The 23,748-nt window shown below is 27.1% G+C and overlaps 1 protein-coding gene across 1 annotated transcript in view; it reads left to right on the top strand.

Moving 5' to 3' along the window:
- Window positions 1-5,145: 5,145 nt before the first annotated feature.
- LOC105362576 (uncharacterized) overlaps window positions 5,146-23,748 on the top strand; it is a 35,413-nt gene continuing 16,810 nt past the window's right edge. Inside the window, exon 1 of the mRNA XM_011500037.1 lies at window positions 5,146-5,178. The gene's annotated coding sequence lies outside the window, so the exon portion shown is untranslated. The remainder of the gene's footprint in view (window positions 5,179-23,748) is intronic.

Here is a 23,748-nt window from a genome sequence, read left to right as displayed (position 1 = left end):
GTTTTATTTTTCTACATTTTTAGAATCTTAATTATTTTTCTAAGTCATCTTTAATTGCTCATCTTTACATACACATTAGTTTATCGATATTCTCATTTTTGTATATATGTTTTGTAAATAGATGAAAACGGTTTCTGTACAATAATTACCTTTTAGAACCATTTATGGTATATTTTATCGTACTATCTTGATTATTAAATTTCTTTTTGAGAAAATGATACGATAACAGTAAAAAATGTTTACACAAATGTAGGCATTGACGTAAATTACACAACTTAAAAATTGCAATTGTAAATGTAATATTAAAGTACCTTTTATAATTACTTGAGAATATAAAATACTTCGAATCCAATACAATACAAAATTAATGTCCAACAAATTTCTTAATTTCTATATTTAAATTTTGAGTTGTCACATTATACGTCATATGAAACTTGTAAATATGTATTTTAAGTAGATAGTAACTTTAATAATATGTAATTTTTCAGATAATGTATTACAATTCTTGGCATTCTGCATCTTTTAGTTCTTTATTTGTATTTACCGTTAAAAAGCGCATGCAATAATAAAGTAGTTGTGTATATCATTAGTGAATAAATGACTACAAAAAGATTCACATTCCAAGCTATATTTTAAATTTAATGATAAATAATTGTCCGTACAATTTAACTACTCTTCCACTGAATCGCAATTCCAATTTTTTTAATACAACAGAGAGAAAAAGAGAAGAAGCAATATAAAGTAGTTGTATATATTTTCGCTATTAAAATAGAAAGTCGTGACTCCTGAATAAATTCAGGCTAGGAAAAAAATTAATTAATTAATACTACAAATCGATTGGAAATAAAATGATAAGAAAAATTGCTTTTTGCTTTTAAATACATGTATTAACAAATTTCCATGGATTATGTATATATTATATATTTATTCTTATGATCGACTGATATTTCAAAAATTTGATATATGAAAATTTTTAATCTTTCAACTTTATGGAAAATATTCTTCGACATATCTATCTCTGTATTGAACCTAAAGTGTTATTTAAATAGCCGAATTGTCGCTATTACGCACTCAGCCTTCCTCGAATTGTGGAAAATGTTAACTGGAAACTTCGATTTGTAAGTCCACGAAATTACCTGTCAACTATATCATTATCATTTCACTTCTATAAAATTTTAGTATGCTATTTCATTTATTGCTTTGATAGTCGATAATCATTTGTAGATACGAAAATTTTGACGTGTTATTAGTTTAACAAATTATTTTTACAGCAAGAAATCTAAAGTATGGAAATATATTATTTTTATTTGTGTTAAAAGTTAAATAGCATTCACAACAATTATTGGATATAAATATTTCGTTTTTTTTATTTATAAAAATATTTGATATATGTAATCTGAAATGTAGTCGAAGTTAAACTAAGTTTAAATTAAGAGCAATTTGATAAATAGCAAATATGATTAAATCCAGTGAATTTAATAGAATATATTTTTATTGAATATTAAATATACGTTACACTTGGAATGTAAATAGAAATAAATAAAAAATTACGTTTATATCTTAAGAAAATATTACAATCGTATCCTTTTTAAATAAGAGGAAAAAATTACTATATTTAAGTGATAATTTACCATATCATTGCAATTAATGTAATCCAAAAAAGTATTACAAATAAAAAGTGCAGTTTCGTTTACCTAATTGGGATAATATTATTTTCTAAGGATAATTGTTCGTCTATCGAATAATAGACTTACGTTAGCTAAAAGTAGATGACTTATAAATCATATTGTTAATAAATTAATAAAATTGATAAAATACTGATTATTAAGTTGAATAGCAAATAATATATATATATATATTTACCTTAGTTTTACGAAATTACTGTACACTGGCAAATTTTTAAGATATATGATAAGTACTGAAAAGTTAATAGTTAGAATTATTTAGTAACTCTCTATCTAGGTGTTTAAAATATTATTTGCTATTCAACATAATATTCAGTATTTTATCAATATTATTAATTTATTGATCCAACCGAATGATAAATCATCTACTATAACTTCATAAATATGACGTTATGCTTAAATTTTCAGAAGTATTGAAATTATCGAATAATTAATTATTCGCAATTCTTTTAACTTATTGAACATAATTTATTTACAAACATTGAAGATATATAATAATTATTCCTCGGAAAAATTAATTTTAATTTCTTTCCTAGAATTAGTATTAATTTCTTAGAAATGAATATTTAATCAACAATAATCATAATATATTTTGAGTAAAATGATTTAACTATAAATAACATAATTACTTATGGGTTTTCAGTATTTCTAGAAGGCAAGGCGAAGGTTTCAATTGCTATAGTCATATTCTTTGAAAATCAGTTCATAATTTGAAAAGCAATTCATTATTAATTTATTAAATAAAATATTTGATCTAATACAATGAGCCAGAATGCTATTGTTTAAATTTTATTATCAAATTTATCTCTTATAATTATATATCTGATTGTGATATGAATATTTTAAACACACTAAATACACGTATTAATAATAAAGATAATTTAGCCATCCATTTTTCTTCGTATAGATTACGAAGACGCAGTTTTTAATCATATATTTACTCCGTATCTGCAAAAATAAACTTATATAGAAATTTCAGTTTTCTCATAATTCTTGTGATAAATAATCAAATAAATGTCGTATAAGCTTTTTAAATGAAAGTGTATAAATTCAAAATTTGCAAAGTTTCAGTTATTCATATATACTAATATAATGTTCCTACCAAATACCCAATCATTGGCATTTATTTACCTAGTGAGTTTTTATACTATGTTAATTATATATATTATATTCTAAAACGACTGTCAAGAAGTAACCTGTACTTTTTTGATCATTTATTTGAAATATAATGAAACATTTCGAATTTAATATTAATATTGTTAATATTTATACTATTTAATATTACTTGCGTAAAATTCGAATACTCTATATTTTAATAAATTATAATTAAAAGTCAATATTTAGAAATTATTTCAATTATATTTAGCTTATTAAATTAAGTAAACGTGCTTGATGTTAGTAAATTTTCCCTATTAAAAGCTTAATTCTTTCGTTTGAAGCGCGATTATTTTCACCTGACTCAGTTTTGTTTTTTTAAATTTCAATACGATATTAATAATTTTATTTTATATTCTTAAGTAAATGTGTATATGTAAAATCGAGTCATAATAATTAAATCTTGATCACTATCATTGCCTAAATATTGAAGTAAGATTTGTAGATTTGTCAATATTTATGAGAATAGTTCTGTGTTTGGTTTAAAATAATTCAACAAAATTAAAATATAGTTTTCATTTATATACGAAATATACAAATGAAATTATAGACGTAACTGACTTAATTAAACAATTGTTTGAAACTTCATGCTTTTTATAATATATTCATTGTGTTAATAAGATGAGGAAGAATCGTATTCGGTACAGTGACACTTAATGTCTAGCAATTTTATATTTTATGTATTTAATTGTAAAATGTGATTATAATGTATATATACTTTTTTTGTTAAAACTACATTATAAATTTAATTATTAATACATATTTAATTAAATTATAAAGATGAAATTTAAATCTATCTAATTACATTTTTATATAGAATGTTTTTTATAAAAAAAATACATAACAAATATTTTAAATCTCATTCTATCATAATTTACACACTTATTATCATCACATTTTATATAGTTTTAATTACCTTGAGTGGCTTCTTCATTTTTTATAAATTCAAATATTTCCTAATAAATATGAAGCTTCTTTATAGGATTTGTTGCAAAATATATTTAAGATTATTAAAGTAGCGATTCAATGACATTAGATTAAATTTTTTTTTTAATCCATTTTTTATGAATGTTATATAAAATAAAATATTATTTTAATTAATTATGAAGAAATCGAAATGTACAGAAGTAGCTGACCGCATAAATACATTCGATGATAAACAAATATTTTTAAAAACAATACAAAAACAAAATCAGCGATGTGAAAAAATAAATTTGGTAATCGATCATTAAAATTGATATTGCCTCTGCGTGCTATATGTATAAAAATATATTAGAAAATAAAGAAAAAGACCTGGTCAACAACTAGGTTATTGAAAAAAAACTGAGAATTTGTTTAAACTTGTAAAGTAGATAAATGAAAATAAAAGATATTTTCGTGCGCAGGAATTTTAGCAGGAGATTAAGTTGCTTAACTCTTAACTCTAACTATCTATTTTTCTTAGAGAGAGAGAGATGAGAGAGAGAGAGAGAGAGAGAGAGAGAGGGAGAGAGAGAGAGAGATGGGGGGGGGGGGGGGGGAGAAAGAGAGTTAAGCAGCTTAATCTCTTGGTCAGATATATATACATGTGTGGGTGTGTGTATCTATCTGTCCTTCTATATGTCTATTTACTTTTCTTCTTTTAAGTTGCTTAGTTCCCGGATGCGTAGCACTCACTTAGTTGGTCTTTTATATCTTCATATTTTACTTTTTCGCATCCTTAAATTTGAATTATCTACGTTTATTCAGGCTTATCTTTTTTAGAAGTCGATGCATGTATTTTGTTTTATACTTTTCAGTTCCTACTGGAATCATTTTATGAAAGGCTCTTTTTATCATTAAATTCTGCTTTTTCTGTATCTCAGAAGTTGTTTTTATTAAAATTTTATTCTCATTTAGCGTATGAAATCTTTTTTTACATCAGACTTTTAACGCAATAAATCATTAAAAAAAATTTGTTAATATTAGCATACAGCAAATTTGACAAAGAGATGAAATTTTAATTAATTTAATTATAAGCAATTTAGTGTATTAATCTATAATATTTGTAATAAAAGACATTTTATCTATATGCTGTTAAAGCAGTTTCTATATTTTATAACATTTTGAAACTGATAATTACAATCTGTTGAACAATATATATCGATTATGTCATACATAAAAATAAGTAAATATAAATTTATATTTATCAAACTCATATAAAAAATTATTGAATTAATTTTTCTAATAATTAAAAGCGTATAATTAATTATGAAAGTATGAACAACACTTATAAATTAAACATAATGTATTTTATTATTTTTCATTGTTTTAGGTAAAACAACTATTTCTGAATATGTGATCGAATCGTCTAATAGTTGTAAGTAATTAACAATATTTATATTACATTCCTTTTTAGTATGTATTGTAATCTTATAATGTAATATTGTGTATTGTAATGTTTAATTTAATTTAAAATTATTCTAAAGTTTTGAACAGTATAATATATACTATAATAATAATAATAATAATTATTATTATTATAATATATAATAATTTGATTAGTGATACTTATTTTTTATTTAATACCTAACCATTATTTTTGGAATTGAAATTTTTTTTTGTGATTACAATTAATAAATTATATTGTAAATTTTTTTAATGAAAATAAAAAAGTTATAACTAATGTAAGTTAAAAATGTATATTGATCAGTTGCTCATAATTATACTTATTTTATTATAGAATATTACTTACATAAACGTAATTATGAACTATTATGTAATTTAGTTAAAAATAACTATCATACTTTTTACAAAATAATAGCAACTCTTTATTATTGTATTTGATCCGTTGTGCATAAATTGAATATTTTTCAAACGGTATATAAAAACGATTAGAATGTTTTAAAACATTATAAAATACATAATTCTTATACTATAGCGTTGAATTTGTTTGATGCATTTTATGTTATAATAAAATTATTCTAGTATCATCAATTTTGAATGTATTTATTTAATTTATAACATATGACTTACTTGAAATATTTAAAGCATTTTCTAATGATCATTTTAAATTATTTTTCTTTAAATTTTTTTCAATATGAATGTATAGAATAAATGAATGTTCATGTTCAAAAGTATTTCCGGAAATTTTTAGGAACTTTTATATTTATTTTTCCATATTTAATATTTCTGAAGTACTTTAAGTTTCTTTGAAGAATGTAAGAACATAATAGACCATTTCATAACATTATTATACCATTCCAATATTCCTTTAATATATCCATGATTGGAATTTTGTTGTTGTTCAAGAACTTACGAGATTTAAATAAATTTATAAAGATTTTTAAAAATTAGGTCTGAACAGAAATAAATAGTTTTAAATTATAAAGATAATTGCTTATATTTAGCAAAGTAAAATGCGGATAGTAGATAAAAAGTAAATTCTAATGTGGAACTATGTTTCTATAATAATTCTCAAGTACGTAACATATTTAATAAGAAGATGAAATATATCTAAAATATCTAATATACCTTTTTTTAATTGAAAATTGCTATCACGATTAATGACTTCAATATGAGAAACTAGAAGCGAATCCTAATTTCTTTGAATCGACATGTTACATTTTTAAGAAAAATGTCAAGTGAAAAATTTAAATAAATGTATTACTGTAAATTGTAGTTGAATAACGAATTAAAGTACTCTAATAAAAATTTTTTTTATTATACAATAATGTATATATATATGAAACAGTGATAGAGTAATCATATGTCGTAATGATTGTATTGGTAAAGACATTTAAATTTGAGGTACCTTGATAATCATAAGGCCTTCAAAGACGAGCCCATGGACCCATAATAGGACAGTAGGTTTATTCTGAACTATAAGGAAGAAGAGAAAAGGCCGGCTTGAAAATAACGCGCTTCCTTTTCACAGCGGTAAAAAATGTGCTTGTTTTCATACCTGCCATTTCTCGCTTAAGGTATAATCTATAATAAGTTCTTCTATTTACAAATCACTATATCATTCGGATTAGTACAAAGCTTCGCAACTTCTCGCCGAGCAATGTCATAAAATTTGTAATTAAGAGATTTCTCCCCCATAAATGATTTATAATTTAAAGTATATTTGTCAACGACTGGACATTTTTATTGTTAAGCATATTAAGACCCCCGGTTTTTAATATACAATCTTAGTCGTTTAAAGAAAAATTTCTGCAACCTTTTTTTAATCGAAACTATATTTAATTCTTGTTGAATATTAGAATTGTTAAAGATGTCTCATTATTTTTACAGGTACAAAGAAAGAAAAGTAAATAGTTTTTCTTATAAGTTTTTTATAATAAAATTTGTGTAAATATATATTATAAGAAAGATTTTTTAATACAAATTCTATAATAAGAATAACTAGAGTGTCCTTATCGAATAATAGAAAATTTGTTATACAAGTGAAATTTATCAATTAATTTCTGAACAATTGAGTATAATTTACATATATTTTCATAACTAGGATGAAGTTTTTTTGTTTGTCATAAATATAATTACAATTAATAACAATATAATTTGAATATTTTTTAATATAAGTTATTCGAGCTCCTTACTTGAAATTTATATTATTTAAAATTAGTTGTTCTGATGTGCCATGCAGAAATCGATAAGAATAATTAATGAATGTTTTCAATAATGTATAAACATAATCAGTTAATTAGTACAAGTTATATCTACTCACACGTAATCTGGGAAATTTTGTAATAATATCAAAGTTTTTCTTTTACTTGCATATAATTTTAATTAAATTACACGTTATAATATAAAACTATTTTTATTATTATCTACTTTGTTGTACATATTTATCGTAGTATAACAATATAATTCTTTATTATTTTAGGGATAATTTCTATATATATATAAAAATTAATTTAATTGAAAGAATATTATCAATCAATTGATCATTGGTTTAATAGATCATACATAATTATATTCTAAATGAAATTATTAAATATTAATCGTAGATAATAATTGATTTATGTAAATTGCTGTACTTTTTAAAATCAAATTTAGAAAATTCTACGAATCAGATCAATATAAGTTAAATAATAACGATGTATATAATCCCTATTTATACTCATAAAACTACTTTCCGGAATATATATTAGATGTTATAAAAAGTATTTAATATTTCTTTATTTTAATTAAATAAAAAATTAAAAGTTAAATAATAAAGTTATAAGTTAATTATATAGTTTTATATAGCCTTTTTCTTTAATTATCAATTTATTTGATAACAATATCAGAAAATTTGAGTAAAATTATCAAATCAAGCGCTGTAAAAAAATTGATAAAACGAAAGTTCTCAAGATATAAAATATATATATAAATTCATTCTATATATAAGATAGTGTTTGCATAAAGGCGAGCATGAGTTGAGAATAGCGTTATATTCGTGGCAAATGTATAAAATGATCGACTCTATGTTCATAATTCTGTCTTGAACAAATGATGAAAACTTGTTCAATTTTTAAGAAAGTATTCGGATAATTGGATCAGAATTCGTAAGTTACTACTAAGATAATTATTACTTTACGACATAGAGATCAACATTAAGTACTTGGTCGAAAATTTTTGAAAGAACAGTAGAGTATGGATACATATGTATACAATATGATGGGTCCCAATTCTTCTTATTAATGTCTGTATTTCCACGATATAGAGTTTTATACATAGAACAATAGTGCCTAAGTTAAAACTTGAAGATTTTTTATCTTGTAAACATAGCTCTACGACTTAAAAGATTAACTTTGCAGTTTAAAATGCTGGGTTACCTTGATATTCAAAATGAATTAGTATATAAGAATAAAAATTGTAAAATTTTGAACGAATATTGGAAATCATTTGCTTTTATTTCATTACGAGTTAATTGTTTTTAAGTGAGATGAATAATTCAGTAGACAGAACTAAATAAAATGTTTAATTAAAACCTGTGCATTGATTTTTAAATAGAAAGAAATAAGTTAATCTTTTTTTAATCCCTTTCCAAAATTTTCCTTAAAATAATATGCAATAAAACATGAAAAGTATTTTTACAATAAATTATCTAGTATTACTACAGCAATAATATTAATAATACTATTGCTATTACTAATACTATTATTGTTTAGTAAATTATGACAGTAGTAAATCATGGGTTTATATACTGCAATCTTTTCATGAAAACGCCTTTACAGTTGCTAATTTTTCGAAATTCGTAATACACTCTTGAAATCGAAATCTGTTATAAGTCAACCTGTATAATAGTATTCTTCAATGATTAATCCCATTTCGATCGTAAATATCGTAAGTCTATTGTAGACATAACCACTTACTTTCGCTAACTTACCCGTTTATGCGCATGATGACTCATCCTACTAACCACAACCCTATTAGCCATGAATTAGATGTTCCTAGTAAACGTATAATGTCTGTGCTTGAATATACAGATAGAGTTAACCACAAGTATAGTATGAATTTGTAGATTATCCTGTTTAGTTAGTTTATGTCTAGTTGAATACACCGTATTTCACAAACAATCACTTATTCGTATTTTTCTGAATTTAACAGGCTCTTGTTAATTTAAGAAATGGCGTATTATTATATCTTCTTATAATTAGTTTAATAGGTAGATTTTGTATTGCTGATTAAATCATCTAATAACAAATATTTATAACATGTTTACTTTTATTATTGACATTACTAAACTAACATTTTTATGATAAATATATAAGCAATTTTATTAATTTTGTAGTAAATAATATATGTTTAAATAAGTTACAAAATTTATATTTATTTTTTGTACTAATAAATTAATTGTTCAACGATATTTGTATAGAATTTTATTTACAAATAATCTTTTTATCTTTAATATAAAGTAATCGTAAAAAGAGATTCAAGTAGTGTTATCATAAATAAATTAATTAATATAAATAAATTGCAAATAATTACAAATTATTAATAAATCCAAATTATTATGATAAATTATCACAGTTTGCTTTACATTGAGATGCCCTTTATAGCTTAAATTATTTCAATCAACTACTGAAATCAGTTTCATATTTTTGGTCACTCAACTGTGACAAGTAAATGAAAATTACTCTGATATTATTAAAATTAACAAACGTAAGATAATAAACATTGTCAAAAGAAACATAAAGAAGTTAGTTTGTTTTCCTAAAACCTTTTCTTGATGATTTTCCAAGCTCATTTTCGATGTAAAGGTTAAAAAAAAATTTTCGTCCACTAGTGGCTCGCCTTCCATTGCTCAAAGTTGTAACAAAATCATCCTAATTAAGTTCGCCGACTAATTGTGATTCGCAGCAGTACCGATGTGCCGGTATTTTCGCCGCTGTCGCAGAAAGTCAATTCCTGGAAGCTTTTAGCTGGGGCACGACCAAATGGTCGACGACAGCGGCTCGCTTCCCGTTAATACATGCACAGGCTATCATCAGATCGCTCTACCAAAATTGCACCTCGCATTGTTAAACGATAAAACCCGGAAGTACACTACGTAAGGGTCTAATCTTGCAAATCCGATTCTTGAATAATACATTGGCATGGCGGTGTAATAGATTGAAAGGATGATCCGAGACCTTCTTGTATATACAAGATGGGAATAAAAATTATAAGCTTATATGGGGATATTCAACATGATCAATAATAATTGTTATTAATGTATTTTTGATTGTTAAAAATAGAGTAGGATTATTGTCTACACATACTGTGCAAATAGACGACGATATCATCGGTATTAAACGATATCGGAAAACGGAATTCGTAGAAGATTGAGGAGTGTTACCGCCGTCGCGGAAATCAATTTCATCTTGTCGCTTTGGTAATTATTCCATTAAAAGATAGCTGGCCGCCTTGCGAGTAATTGGATGACTGGATTTATTCTCCGGACTCTTATCCGTTTGTGTTTCTTTTTCCTACTTGATTCTACGAGTCGTAATCTCCTTCCGCAAAGTGATTTTCATTTAATGGCTTTCGCGAAGCCATATTCCCGAGTGTCGTTGCGATTCCCGGTAATTAATCGGACTCTAATTTCGTATTACTGAGGGTGAAACTGGTTTTTTGATTTTTAGCGTCATTGCTTATGACGATGTTTACATTGAGCTGTCGAATTATCTATTTTTTCAAGAGTAAACTTACAAACATAATAAAATCGTATCCAGATTTTGCCATTTTTATATTGTCGTTAATAACATATAAAGCGTATATCTGTTATATTGCATAAAAAATCAATTATTTGATTTTAATATTCATACTTTGTTTATAATAATACTTATCAGTGATTGTGTTTTATGTTACTATTTCATTCAAAGCAATCTTATTTCACTTGAAATCAAATTTTGTATTTAGATTAGATTTTGCTTAACGTTATTGAAAACATTCTATTAAATTAAATTAAATATCTAATAAAAATAATACCATTCATCTTCGAAGGCTCATTTCAAACAACTCTACTATAGCGATATTCACCATTTTATACGTTCGTTCATAGAATTTCATAACTCGTGAAAATAATTTTTTCCTTTTTTTGTCACACCAATAGACGCCTCAGATGATGGTGATTTATTCTCGCATAAAGATTTGTGAAATACCCAAGAGATCAAGCCTTCAATAAAAAAGGACATGCTTCTACGAAGTTTGTCTCTAACACTGCAACGATGAAAAAAGACGAGCTTGTCAGCGCTATTACGAAAAATATGATAGACGCCCATGTGGCCCTGTTTAATATATTTCAAAAATGAGAGAAGACAGCAAGAGTAAGGAAGAGAGAGAGAGAGAGAGAGAGAGAGAGAGAGAGAGAGACAACAAGCCCAAGGTTTCAACCCGAAAAGACAAAAGCAAACGCGTGGGCTTATCGGAGTGCGCGAAAAAAGCCATGTTGCGATGAGAGGGAGAAATTTGCATGGGCGAGAGTTCTAGGAAATGAAAAGGCGAGTTCCAACACTGCGAATTACCTTATGATCATAATGTGCAATATGCGTTTAAATAAATTTCAAGAGTGGGCGTGTGGAGCGCTCAAAACAATATTATTTGTAAAGGATGTTAAAATACTCAATAATTTATATAATTCATGTTTTTAAAATAACGTACTATGAGAAAACTCTAGAGAAAGATAAACACATAGATAGATATCCTTTTACAACAAGATAAATATACTGTCAAATAATAATGATTTTACAATGTGATAAGAAATTCTTTACGTTTAGCTATATTCCAGCACAATATAAATTAAACTATTGTCCGTAGCATTGAGTGATTTTCTGGAATTAGTTTGAGTATAATATGACTTTACCTTCATCTATTTATAGTAAACAATGAATCAACGCAAACAATATAGTAAATTAATAATTTAATAGTAACCTATTAATAGAATAGCTGGTAAAGGAAAAATAAAAACAAAATTTCATCTTGTATATTAAAACAATTTTTATGTACGAACATTATATAAATTTATTTTAAAAAAGTATTTTTTTTCCATTCTTTATTAGTAATACGTAACAAATCAAGGTGTATTTTATCAAAAAACATTGTAACATCGTCACACTTTTCAAAGCTCACGCTGTAAGATTCCAGGAAATTTTAAATAAAAATTAACAAGAGTTCTTAGCTAGCGACACATGACTCATGAAGTGCACTCCAGGTGTTCCACTTGGACTTTCGATGTTCCGCGTAGTAGAATTATAACTCGATTTTATCCTTCTCGGCATCTTGACATATTATCATCCGCCTGACAAGTTAACCACCATCCTGCTCTTTTTTAATATATGGTGGAGAAAAAGAATGACAGAGAAATAAAGAGAAGGAGATAGAGACAGAGAGAGAGAGAGAGAGAGAGAGAGAGAGAGAGAGGAGAGAAAACGAGAAAAATTTAGCCTACCTTTAATGAGAGCTGATATAAGCCTGTACATCGTTTGTTCTATCGTGCAGAAATTATAAGCGGAACAAGCTTTGGTTTCCCTTAGATTTTTACACCGACTTTGTTATATCGGCAGAAAGATTTTAAACGGTTATTGAGATAAAAAGAAAGATGTTAATTTTATCATTTCAGCCAAATTTATGTGAAGTTTTTATAATTTCTTAATGAATAGCTGCTAATCATAAATTAATGCCTTAATCTCACCCTCGTCAGCCATCTTAATTTTTTATTTATCCTGAGTATTTCGAGCTACTATTTACGGTAGCTAAAGGATAAAGTTTTGTTCGTAATATTTAATGGAATTTGTGCAAAATATTTTATCGTAATATGGATTATAAGTTAATTGTAGTTCAATGCATAGGTGCGTATTACAATAATCTTCAAACTTTCAATATTCATTTAACAAGTATTATTTTTCCTTTAAATTATGCATGTGGTAATTAAAATGCTTTTTCACGTTTTTTCTAGCCAAAGTAAAATTATTACCATTAGATTTTTAAATAAAACCTTTATTTATGTTCAAGTCATTTACTTATTATAATATTATAATTTTTATTATAATACATTGATACAATCTACCCAAGTATCTTTTAATATTTTAATTTTTTACTTTTTTTTATTTCTGATAAAGTTAAGATTTCTTATAAGCATGTTAAAAAAATTGATTTTTAATTTGAATATTGAATTTGTGACTTGAATTAATATTTTATTTAAAGAACTGACTTTTCAATTTCTAAAAACGTATTTATAATTACTTATGCGAATAAAATACACATATTTTATTATTAATGATTTTGTAAAACTTCAATTAATTAAACTAAAAATAATGTAAGATTAATGAATAGAAATAAAAATAGTATAATATACAAAATTCGCTTTTAACTGTGGCAGATGACGTATGATGATTGAATTCCATACGCTGTGACATCGACTATATGAAAATACAATAGGAGGAAATGTAGGCGGATTCGTATTTACATTATCGCCAATACCGATAGAATCGTATTGACTTTACGATAATTATTCATATATGTGGCATTTGATAAGATTTGATGAGGCAACGATGCGCCGCATCACAGTTGTTCAGTTCATTTATAAGTTGTTGCTTTGGAAGTGAGGTGTCGTGTAAAGGTAAGAAGCGATATCCTCTTGAAATCAAAGCTACAGACAACAATGCGACGATAGTAGAAGTTTTCTAATACTCAACATTCCTAGGAGTACAGTTGCCTCGGAAAGTCTGTACAACTCAATTTTGTTATCCCTATAGGTTATATCTCCAACCTTTTTTTCTGTTTTTATATTTCTACTTACAAGCTCATTATTCCCTATTCGCTTATTTTCTATGCTCGATTACGTTAAAAATTTAATTAACTCGACTTACTTTAATTTTTATTATAAATTATTTATATTTACTTATTCATTTTATTATACTTTATTTATTATAAATTATTTATATAAAATATATTATTAATAATTACATTATTAATAATTATATTGTTAATAAATTACATTATTAACAGATTTTCGTTTTTATGCTTTATATTATTTTATATCGTTTCTTTGAATTTTTAAGAAAAGATCAACGAGAACATATTGTATCAAAATAGTTTTGTTTCAATGTACGTTGATTTTTATTAATGCCAAAAAGCTTATATAATTATAAATAATTAGTACCTTTATTTAAATTTAAAAAATTAAAAAAAATTTATACTACTCCGAAGATATTCCGATCTATATTTATTGTATAAAATTGAGTGATAAAGTTTAATCTATTGTTCCAAATGAATTTGAAGTGTATTAATGCAATATTAATTTGCCAATTTTTAGTTGTATATCAAGGTAGAACTTATTATAAAAATCATATGTATGTGCGCGCGCTCGCGCGTGTATGTATTTATATGTCTTTGCCTATGTGTATTGTATTAAAGTTGTATAATGAATTTGTATATAATGATAGTTTGCAGTTATTTTATATTCAATTGATTGATTTAATTTATATTTAAATTTATTTTTTAAGTTTAATAAAACATCGATAGTATTTCAAAGCCTTGTTTAATATATTTAAGTTTTTTATGAATATTAAACACATTAAACTCATGCTATAAACTTATTAAATATATTGACTTCCAATACGTTAAAACATATAATTGAAATTAATATTTACGTTTCACTCATTTCATTTTTTTTTACATTATCTCATTTATTTGTTTTGTTTTTAATGATTAGTTTTGAATAATAAATTTCATATCTTTATTATAATTCATAAAATAATGTTTAACTATGAATATTATATTATTCGTAGAATTCAATAATTACGCAATAAAAATGGGATAATATAAATATTAAGTACATTTATTGAATTAATTAAAAAAAAAAATTTGTATTGTTTAAGAAATAGTTTCTAATTGTATGGGAAGTTTTCTATTTTTCTATTTTTATTATATTCAAATTTCCTGTAGAAAACATATTTTATTTCTTTATTTTGAATGAAGAATTCAGAAAATATTTTAATGTAAACTGTAGGAGTATTATATACATTCCGAGACAAAATCAATAAAAGATTAAATTGTTTTTTGGTGTTCGAACGAGAGCTGTCTTATGACGTCCTGTCTGTGTAGTTGTCTATAACACTAAGTATTATTCACTGTCCTCGAATGCTTATACAACACAGTTCTATGCGAGGAACGTTTTGGCTTCAGGCAAATATTTCTGGAGCACTTCCAGTAATTTTAGAATAGGTATTTCCATAAACTTTCTTTTTCTTTCTTTCAAGTACCATTCATTGTCTTTCAAAATAAAAGTCCGAATTCTTAGAGAACGTAAATACGAGTCACGGTCATATTATTATTTTTTTCTCTCGAAAATAATGCAAATAGCAAATACTACGAAAATGTCATATGTTAAGTTAATAATATCAAAGAAAATGTGACTAAAATCATGGCTAAGACAATCGTAACTCAGAACTTATATTGTGTAATATTATTTGTTCTTTTTTCATACGAACCATGTGCAAATTTATGCCTACGTATTAACGAAAATATTTAACATTCATTTGTAAGCTTCAAAAGCATGGAAGCTAACCGTACGATGGAAATGTCTGTGAATGACAATACTAAAGACAATACGAAAGACAATATCTGACAGTACGATGACTCATTTTTTTATAGAGAGAATATTGAACGGATAATTCAAGAGAGTGATTGGGATCGATTACGATGATGAATGCCGCATGCGGATATTCCATTAGTTGAAATAACGAATGAAGCTTACAAGTAATTCATATACACTGGGATTGAAGGCAGTTGTTTATTTATACTGAACTTTTATTCCGGAAAAGATTAATTGTTATGGTATATTGGATTTTTCAGAAGAATATTGTTTTAATGTCGAGGAATTAATTTATTTTGTATTGTTTTTTGGGTTATTTTTTCATTATAATATTATTATATTACATTGCGCAAGCAACATAGATTATGGTAACCGTAAATAAAATTAAAAATATTTCAATTTCATTTTATGACGAAATCTTAATTTTATCAATGATAATTCGTTCACTTCAATATAGCTTTAAAGAACACGGAACATACACGTGTGGGTCCAAAGGAAATATGACGCTTAAACTGGATTGCATTAAATACTCTCCGTTTTCTCTATCTATTCGCATGATCCTTCATTTTTACTTCTTGTTTGAACTAGTCATTTTTCTTATTGTCTTTTTTTTACAGTATCTAATATCTTACATCTCTTGACCTATCTTATTGTATTGCATCTTGCATTTTTGATAAAGGATTTATATTGAATAATTATATTTTTCAGTTATGTAATATTAATTTATCTGGAAATTTCTTATTATATAAAATATATATTTTCAAATATCGTTTTTTATTTTGATAAAATCTAAAGTAAATAATACGTTTTGTATTCTTGAATATAAAGAAACTAAATTTCTCACTATACAGTTACTTCTCAAACTTGGAATTACAATTTTTTCCAAAATTATTATGTATTATAAATTTTATTAATAAATATAATATAATATAATATAATAAATATAAATATAAATATAATTTTTCTAATTAAAAATCACCATAACAAAGTTACTTATGAGTATTTGTTTATCGTTTAAGGTTCATTAATTATTTTGTAGCCAATTACTGAAATAATGAAATAAAAATTATATTAAATTCTTTCGAAAGAAGTAATTTTTATATTTAAGGAAGTGCTAGTTTATTGATTCAATTTAGAGTATTCTACGAAACGAAAAATGCGTAAATAGCCTTCAAATTCTTATCGTTTCTTGGTATGCTAAAAAACAACGCAATCTAACCTCATTTCATATATACGAAAATAACTTATATCAATGAAAATTGGGAGCGTTTCTTGTTTATTCTCTTTTCCATAATAAATTTTTAAGTGGACAGAAAAAGATAATCGGTTAAAAGTAGTCATATAATGTGCTTGAAGAGAGTGTATAATTTCTGCCATTAGTTAAGGATACCTCATAGCTATCAATTGACTAATAAATTATTGTCTTTAATTAGAAACGTGCATAAATTGTATGAAATGCGGTGAACATTTATCGCTGCCTTAATGTTTGAAAGTAAGTTTACGAGATGCTATTAAATCTTGGATTCAAACTTTATGCACGCAAATGGATCAGTGAATTTAGGTTCTTTATAAATTAATGTAGTTTGTTTAATACACATAGATCGTTAGAATTCATCTTGAATCTGAACTTTTTTTGCATCGTAAATAATTCTTGTGCAAACTACATTTACCAGAAAAGATGTTTACAGTTTTCGGATTTTTGGTTATTATATGTAGAGAGCGAAATCTGTAATAATATAACGGAAAGAATAAGAATAAAGGGAGGGAGGAGGAGACGCTGTCCTAGGTGACTCTATAAATAAGGTACTCGTGCGTGACTAATAAATTTCACTCTTCGAGATCGTCAGGCAAGTAGGAAAAAAAGTCTGTTGAAAATATAGTGGCGTTATGCAGCATTCGTTCATCTATTAGAAAAAGCTTGGAGCCACGCCTATCTCGTGTTTCCCCTGAGAGCAGCTGCAGTTTTTCGAGTCTTGCAATACAGTCAACCTCAAAAATCTTGTTTGCGCGGAAAAGATCGACTAACGCTCGGGATAGATTATACTTGAATTCTCATCGGATTTTCTTATTAGTACTGTCGATATTTTTGTTCACAATATTTTAATGTTTTTAGCTAAACAATATGAAGACGTTACTATTTTTAGTTCTTAAGATTGAGCCTTATGGAAGTTTTATAATCAACAGTCCGTTAGCAATACTAAAATAAATTAAAGAAAATGTGTATCACATGGTAAGAAAATTGCATATTTTTACCTTCTAAACAATTAAAAAAAAGGTTTCATATAAACAATAACAAGATACTTTTGAAAATTATAAATGTAAAATGTAATATATATATATATATTTACTCATATTTAAATCTGAAATATTTAATCTAATAAACTTGTTCGTTACGCAATATATACATTATTTATTAATATAATATTTATAAATATAATTTTCTTTTATTCGTAAATAAAATAAGAATTTCGTATATCTAAAGTTGTAATACTGAGTTAATGTATTAATGCATTACACATTTAAATTTAAATGTGAAGCAAAATATTACTAGTAAATGGATAAAAACATTTTATAATCTATTGGATTTATCTTGGATTTATCTATTTATCTTCGATTATGCTTCATTTTAAATAAGTTTATCAGTTATGTAAAATGTAATTTTCAGTAAATACATGCTGATTTAAAGAAAACCAATCTCATTTTTTTTGTAATGATATTATATTAATAAATCTTTTGGCGTTTAGCGGCGTTGAAGAAAAAAAACGAATTTTCCAATTATCTCGATTTATATTGCTTCATGGTGTTACATTATTTAATTAAAAATTCCAGTGTTTTACATGCAGATGATAAACAATTAATAAACAATTAACTTTCTAAAATTATCTATCTAAAATTCTGCGATATGGGTATTTTCTGTGCTGACGATACATGCTATGAGGTGAAGAAAAATTGGTAAGGACAGATGGTTGTACGAAGAGAGACCCTCGCCTACTTACTCGGTTAAGTACAGATTTTCTCCTTTTATTATATTTTTCTGAAGCTATCGAAAAATTCGTTTATCTCTTGTATTTGACCGGGATACATATAAGATTGAAATATGACTATGTTACCAAAATATTGCCGTATATGCTAATTAATTCCTGGCGATTGTAGGAAAAATGAACTGTAATACTCCAATTAATACAAGAAAACATGATAAATTTACCTAACCATATAATTATTTATGTCAAAACAGTAATTATAATAAATAAGTTATACGCTGGCAGGAAGAAAAAAACGCACGAATAATATATTACAGTAATGTTTATTTTTTGAGTTTAGTAACCAGGAAAACGAAAATTTTGAAGGTGGAGCACTACTTGTGGGTTCTGCGTGCTTCCGAGAGCGGCCGTAAATCACTTTCCCTTCCGCGAAGGTCCCCATCTTCAAAGGTACATGGGCCCGTTTACTCCAGTTGTCATTCGAGATGACTTTTTCTTTTAAAAAACTATTACGTAAACTTCGACTAGACCTTTCCTTATTATTGTTCACTTTTTTTTATTCTTCTGAAATCTTTATAATTACGCGCGTGTTTAATGAGAAGCAAAAGTGCTGTTGATAAGCTGTTATATCTAGAAAAAAAAAATAAAAAAAATATTTACATTGCGAAGGACTGAAATTGGATTGGTCTTAAGAATATATTCAAGTTGATAAGAAAAATGTGCTGCATGATGACCTAACTGATTTGCGATTCCACTGAAATTCAGTAAAACTTTGTTTGATAAATTTTTAATACATATAAATTTCTTATTTTATTTCATTTTTCCCTTTGTCCTTCACTTTCTCATGTTCGTACTCATATTTGCTTTAAGTGACTATTCCGTTTTTTGTGCAATTTTCATTGCGTTTTTGGTTGTGAAATTGTTGCTATTTATATTTTAATTCGTAAATCGTTAAGGAATTTACATCTGATCCACTTAAGTTTTGAAGCAGATATTAAAAGGCGGATAAGCGTTTCAAGCGTGAATTAATCAAGTATTAAACTACTGGAAATTAATATTTTGGTGCTATTTGTGGGACTGAGAATAATAATAATAATCAATATTAGTCTGCTTCATTGTTATTACTCATATGGGAAGAAAATGTTCGCGCTTTATTAGTGCTTTATATAACAAAACGCAAAAACAGAAAGGCAACATAGAGAATTTGAAAAACGAGTTTAATTACGTTGGTTGCTCACGGCTAACAGCAAATTATGAAATTTCCACGAACTCGCGCTGAATTCTGCTCATTTTTATCATTATGATATGCTAGAGCGATTTTTCTTATCACTTGCGACCCAGTAGTCGACACTTGTTTCTCTCATGTCTACAATTTTTAGAGACGTGCATAAACAATTGTGCGAATGCGTAACCAAAATGGAAAGTTTCGAATCCAAAGACGAAGAAATGCTTGTTTCCATCAGGTTAAAATTCCATTCTAAATTGAAGAAATGCATTCCGCCTCTCTAAATGTTGACTGCACACACTGCGGCAATACTTTCTGATGAAAAATCTTCTGTTATTTCCTGAGCGGACAAGTACAAATGTACGTCACTAACTGGTAATTGGTTTTTGTCGAGACGGTCATTTGCTTGATATCGGCTGTAACGATTGAAACTGGTTTTGCAGGCGCAAGAAGAGATTGTGCTGACTAGAAAAAGAATTTTTATACGAAAAAGTTTATGCAATTTATTAGCTATGCAATAAGTTTAAATGCTTTGAATATTATCCATTATGAAGAGGAAATTTTAGATGCAAATTTTTTAGAATTAATTTAAATTCATATGAATATATAGTTTCTGAATACAATTTCAATCATTGAAACAATCATACTTGCATAACTTATGATAAGTAGGATTTAAAATTAAATTCAGACTTTTTCTTAATGTAAAATTTCAAAGAAAGTTTTACATACAAATAATTGAATGAGGAAAAGCAGTTTTTTACTAAATTAAATCAAATTTAAAAATGCCAAGTTTCATGCGTAGTTATAAGTATTTTTTATAAGATATAAGTTTATTTATTTATAAGTTATAAGTTATAGTTACAATTTTATTTTTTTATAAGTTATAAGTTATAGTTATAAGTTTATTTATTTATAAGAAAAAAGAATCTGAATTTATTTGAAATTATGAAATAAATTTATTCTAACGACATATTAGTAAACATTCAATTTTTATCATATTCTAGTTAGTTTCTAGTAATTAAGCTCCCCCGTGCTACTAACTGACTTCGTAATGACTTAATTGAGTAACAAGGCTGTCAGACTATAATTACGATTTCATCGCTTTCTCATGAAAAGTTATTTCACCTAGCATAGATACATTGCAACAATTTTGTCATTCCATTCCGAGCGTCGCGTTGCTTAACTTAACGAGTTTCCCTTCGTAATTTTTCATTTAATATTCTTCAGTGTACGTTTTCCTTTCTTCGTTTTGACTCTTCCCCCGCTTCCACCGGCGCCATTCTTATTACTATTTCTTTCTGTATTGACTTTCTCTCGAACTTTTACATTTAATTTACATATATATGCTTATTGGAAAGGCAGAGTTTTCATCTCTGTAAAACGTTAGATTTAAATTTTCTCAATTACGCTTGATCGCAATTTTGAACTGTCGCTCTCTCTCTCTCTCTCTCTCTCTCTCTCTCTCTCTCTCTATCCCCCCTCTTTCACTTCCTCTGCCTATCAATCTCTCCCCCCCCTCTTGCTCTCTCAGTGTATTTCCTTCTCTTTGCAAAGTACAGAATATTAGTTTATCTACAAATTACCTTGCAGAGTAGTAGAATATATGTTTCAGTGTTTCATATACAAATTATTTATCGAAGAGTTGATTTATAGAAGAGATTCCATTCTTGTATTGATGAACTTTCACTTTTAACAAGAATTTATTTCTCTGCATTCTTAATCACCAAATGTCTATTCTCATTTTAAATTAGGAAGGGCAGTGGTTATTTATTCAAACATTAGTTCGAGCCTGACCTATTTAGGTCTTTGCTAATGCCAGTAAAACAGTAATGCCTAGTCGATATAAAAATAGTAGCGCGGATAATTTTATGTAATTAAAAATACGTTCACCGCAGCGCCACTCGACATTGCCTCGCGGATGTATTATGTGTAATGACGCGTGAGATCCTGCGCATAAACATGGCTTTATATTCCAATCAACTTGTTTTATTTTAATCAGCGTATAGTTTTCGGCTCTCACATACGGAATTGATAGACTTTTACATGCACAAGTACACTACGCGGTTATAAAAAGTCGTAAAAAGCGAAGTGTAGAAAAGTATAAAAAAAAATATATATACATACATATATATCTATCTACATATGCATAAATATAGAATAAAATATACGACTAATTCTGTTAAAAGTATAATTCACTGAGATACCTGTGGTATGTATTTTTTTTTTTCTAATTAAATAAATATTTCTACAACATAATATATGGCGTTTGTTAGTATTCGAATCAAAAGATTAAAAAATTAAGTTAAGTACATAGTTTCCAGCATTCATCCGATAATGATTGTAGTCCAAAGTATTTCGTGGATGGAGCCGACAGTCCATATGTACTATACCTTCCACAGAACATTACTCCCAGTTAAAGGCGCATGTTGTAAAAGCAAAGTTCAAAGAGCAGAGCTTCGACTTTCGCCGGCATGGGCATATAAACGGCCTCAACTGTACATCCTCGGTTTGTTCCCCTTCCCCTGGAACGCCGTCGCCAGGTAGCGCTGAGCTCGCCTCAAATTAGTCCGTCAGTACTTGCTTATTATACATTCATTCAGTCGGACGTCGGCGAGTGAGGCGCGTGGCTGCGTCCCTCGAAATATTTTAGCCGTGCCTCCACGCTCTTTGTTTTCTCGATTGATGTGCGATATGTGCTCCTCAAAGTGTCTGGATTGTCAGTGCGCGGTTTTTAAGTGTTCGCACAAGTGATTTTTTCAACCTCTCGATTATCCTTCACTCAAGTCTGTGTTTGCAAACGTGGACGGACGTGAGAACCGAGCTTACTACATTAGCGTCCAAGGTTATGTTTCCACGCTATTCCAGGGAGGATATACTTCTTTGCACGAACTGTGCCTGCAGAAAGAAGTGATCAAACACTTAAGACAATTTCTTCCGCTATTCTTCGATTTTATTTAGCGCAATTTTCCAGCCTGTAATAGTAGAAGAAAGGAGACCGGAGGTTCCAGCGCCAACTGCAAGGTTAACCTCATCTACATTGCCTTTCTGCAATTCAATATTTTTCGGAGCAAAATACGAGCTATGAATTCGTCGGAAGCGGAAGAAATCCTCGATTTCTCCGATTCTCAGGAGTTGCTGGAATAGAAAGTTGGAGCAGTCTCACTACCTTTCTTTTCATTTTTCTCTTTACTATAGATGGCATCGTACGGTGCTAAAGCCCAGCGTCGACCTTGTGTTAATCTTTCTACGCGTGACATTTAACTCCTCATACTGATGCAAATTACAAAACCGATGCTATTAGAAGAATAGTACTTGGTTTCGCTTTTATTCGTTATAAAGAAATAGTAAATCCGTCAGAGAGGAACGATCCATCAGAGGGAATTTCCCAAGAAAATCAAATACTAGAATCGATCGTCTTTTGTTTGCAAAAGAATTTAATATTATCATCGCTCATTTCATTACCAGCATTATATAATCACGCGTATAGACTCATAAATTTTCCTGGCGCGCGAATAATAATACTTCTGAGAAATTTAGTATCAAGATACGAAGAAAACAAACGACCAAAAAACAAAAAAGTTGATAGTAATTGCATGAAAAAACATGGAATACCGAAGTGGCGGCGCATTGACTCGCGTCCACTTCACGTGGGAAAAAAGGTGGAAAAGCGTCGTGACG

This window comes from Ceratosolen solmsi, unplaced genomic scaffold, assembly GCF_000503995.2.
Source record: "Ceratosolen solmsi marchali unplaced genomic scaffold, CerSol_1.0 scaffold10, whole genome shotgun sequence".
Lineage (NCBI taxonomy): Eukaryota > Metazoa > Arthropoda > Insecta > Hymenoptera > Agaonidae > Ceratosolen > Ceratosolen solmsi.
The sequence above is the reverse complement of the archived record's forward strand: the minus strand, read 5'-3'. Positions and strand labels throughout refer to the sequence as shown.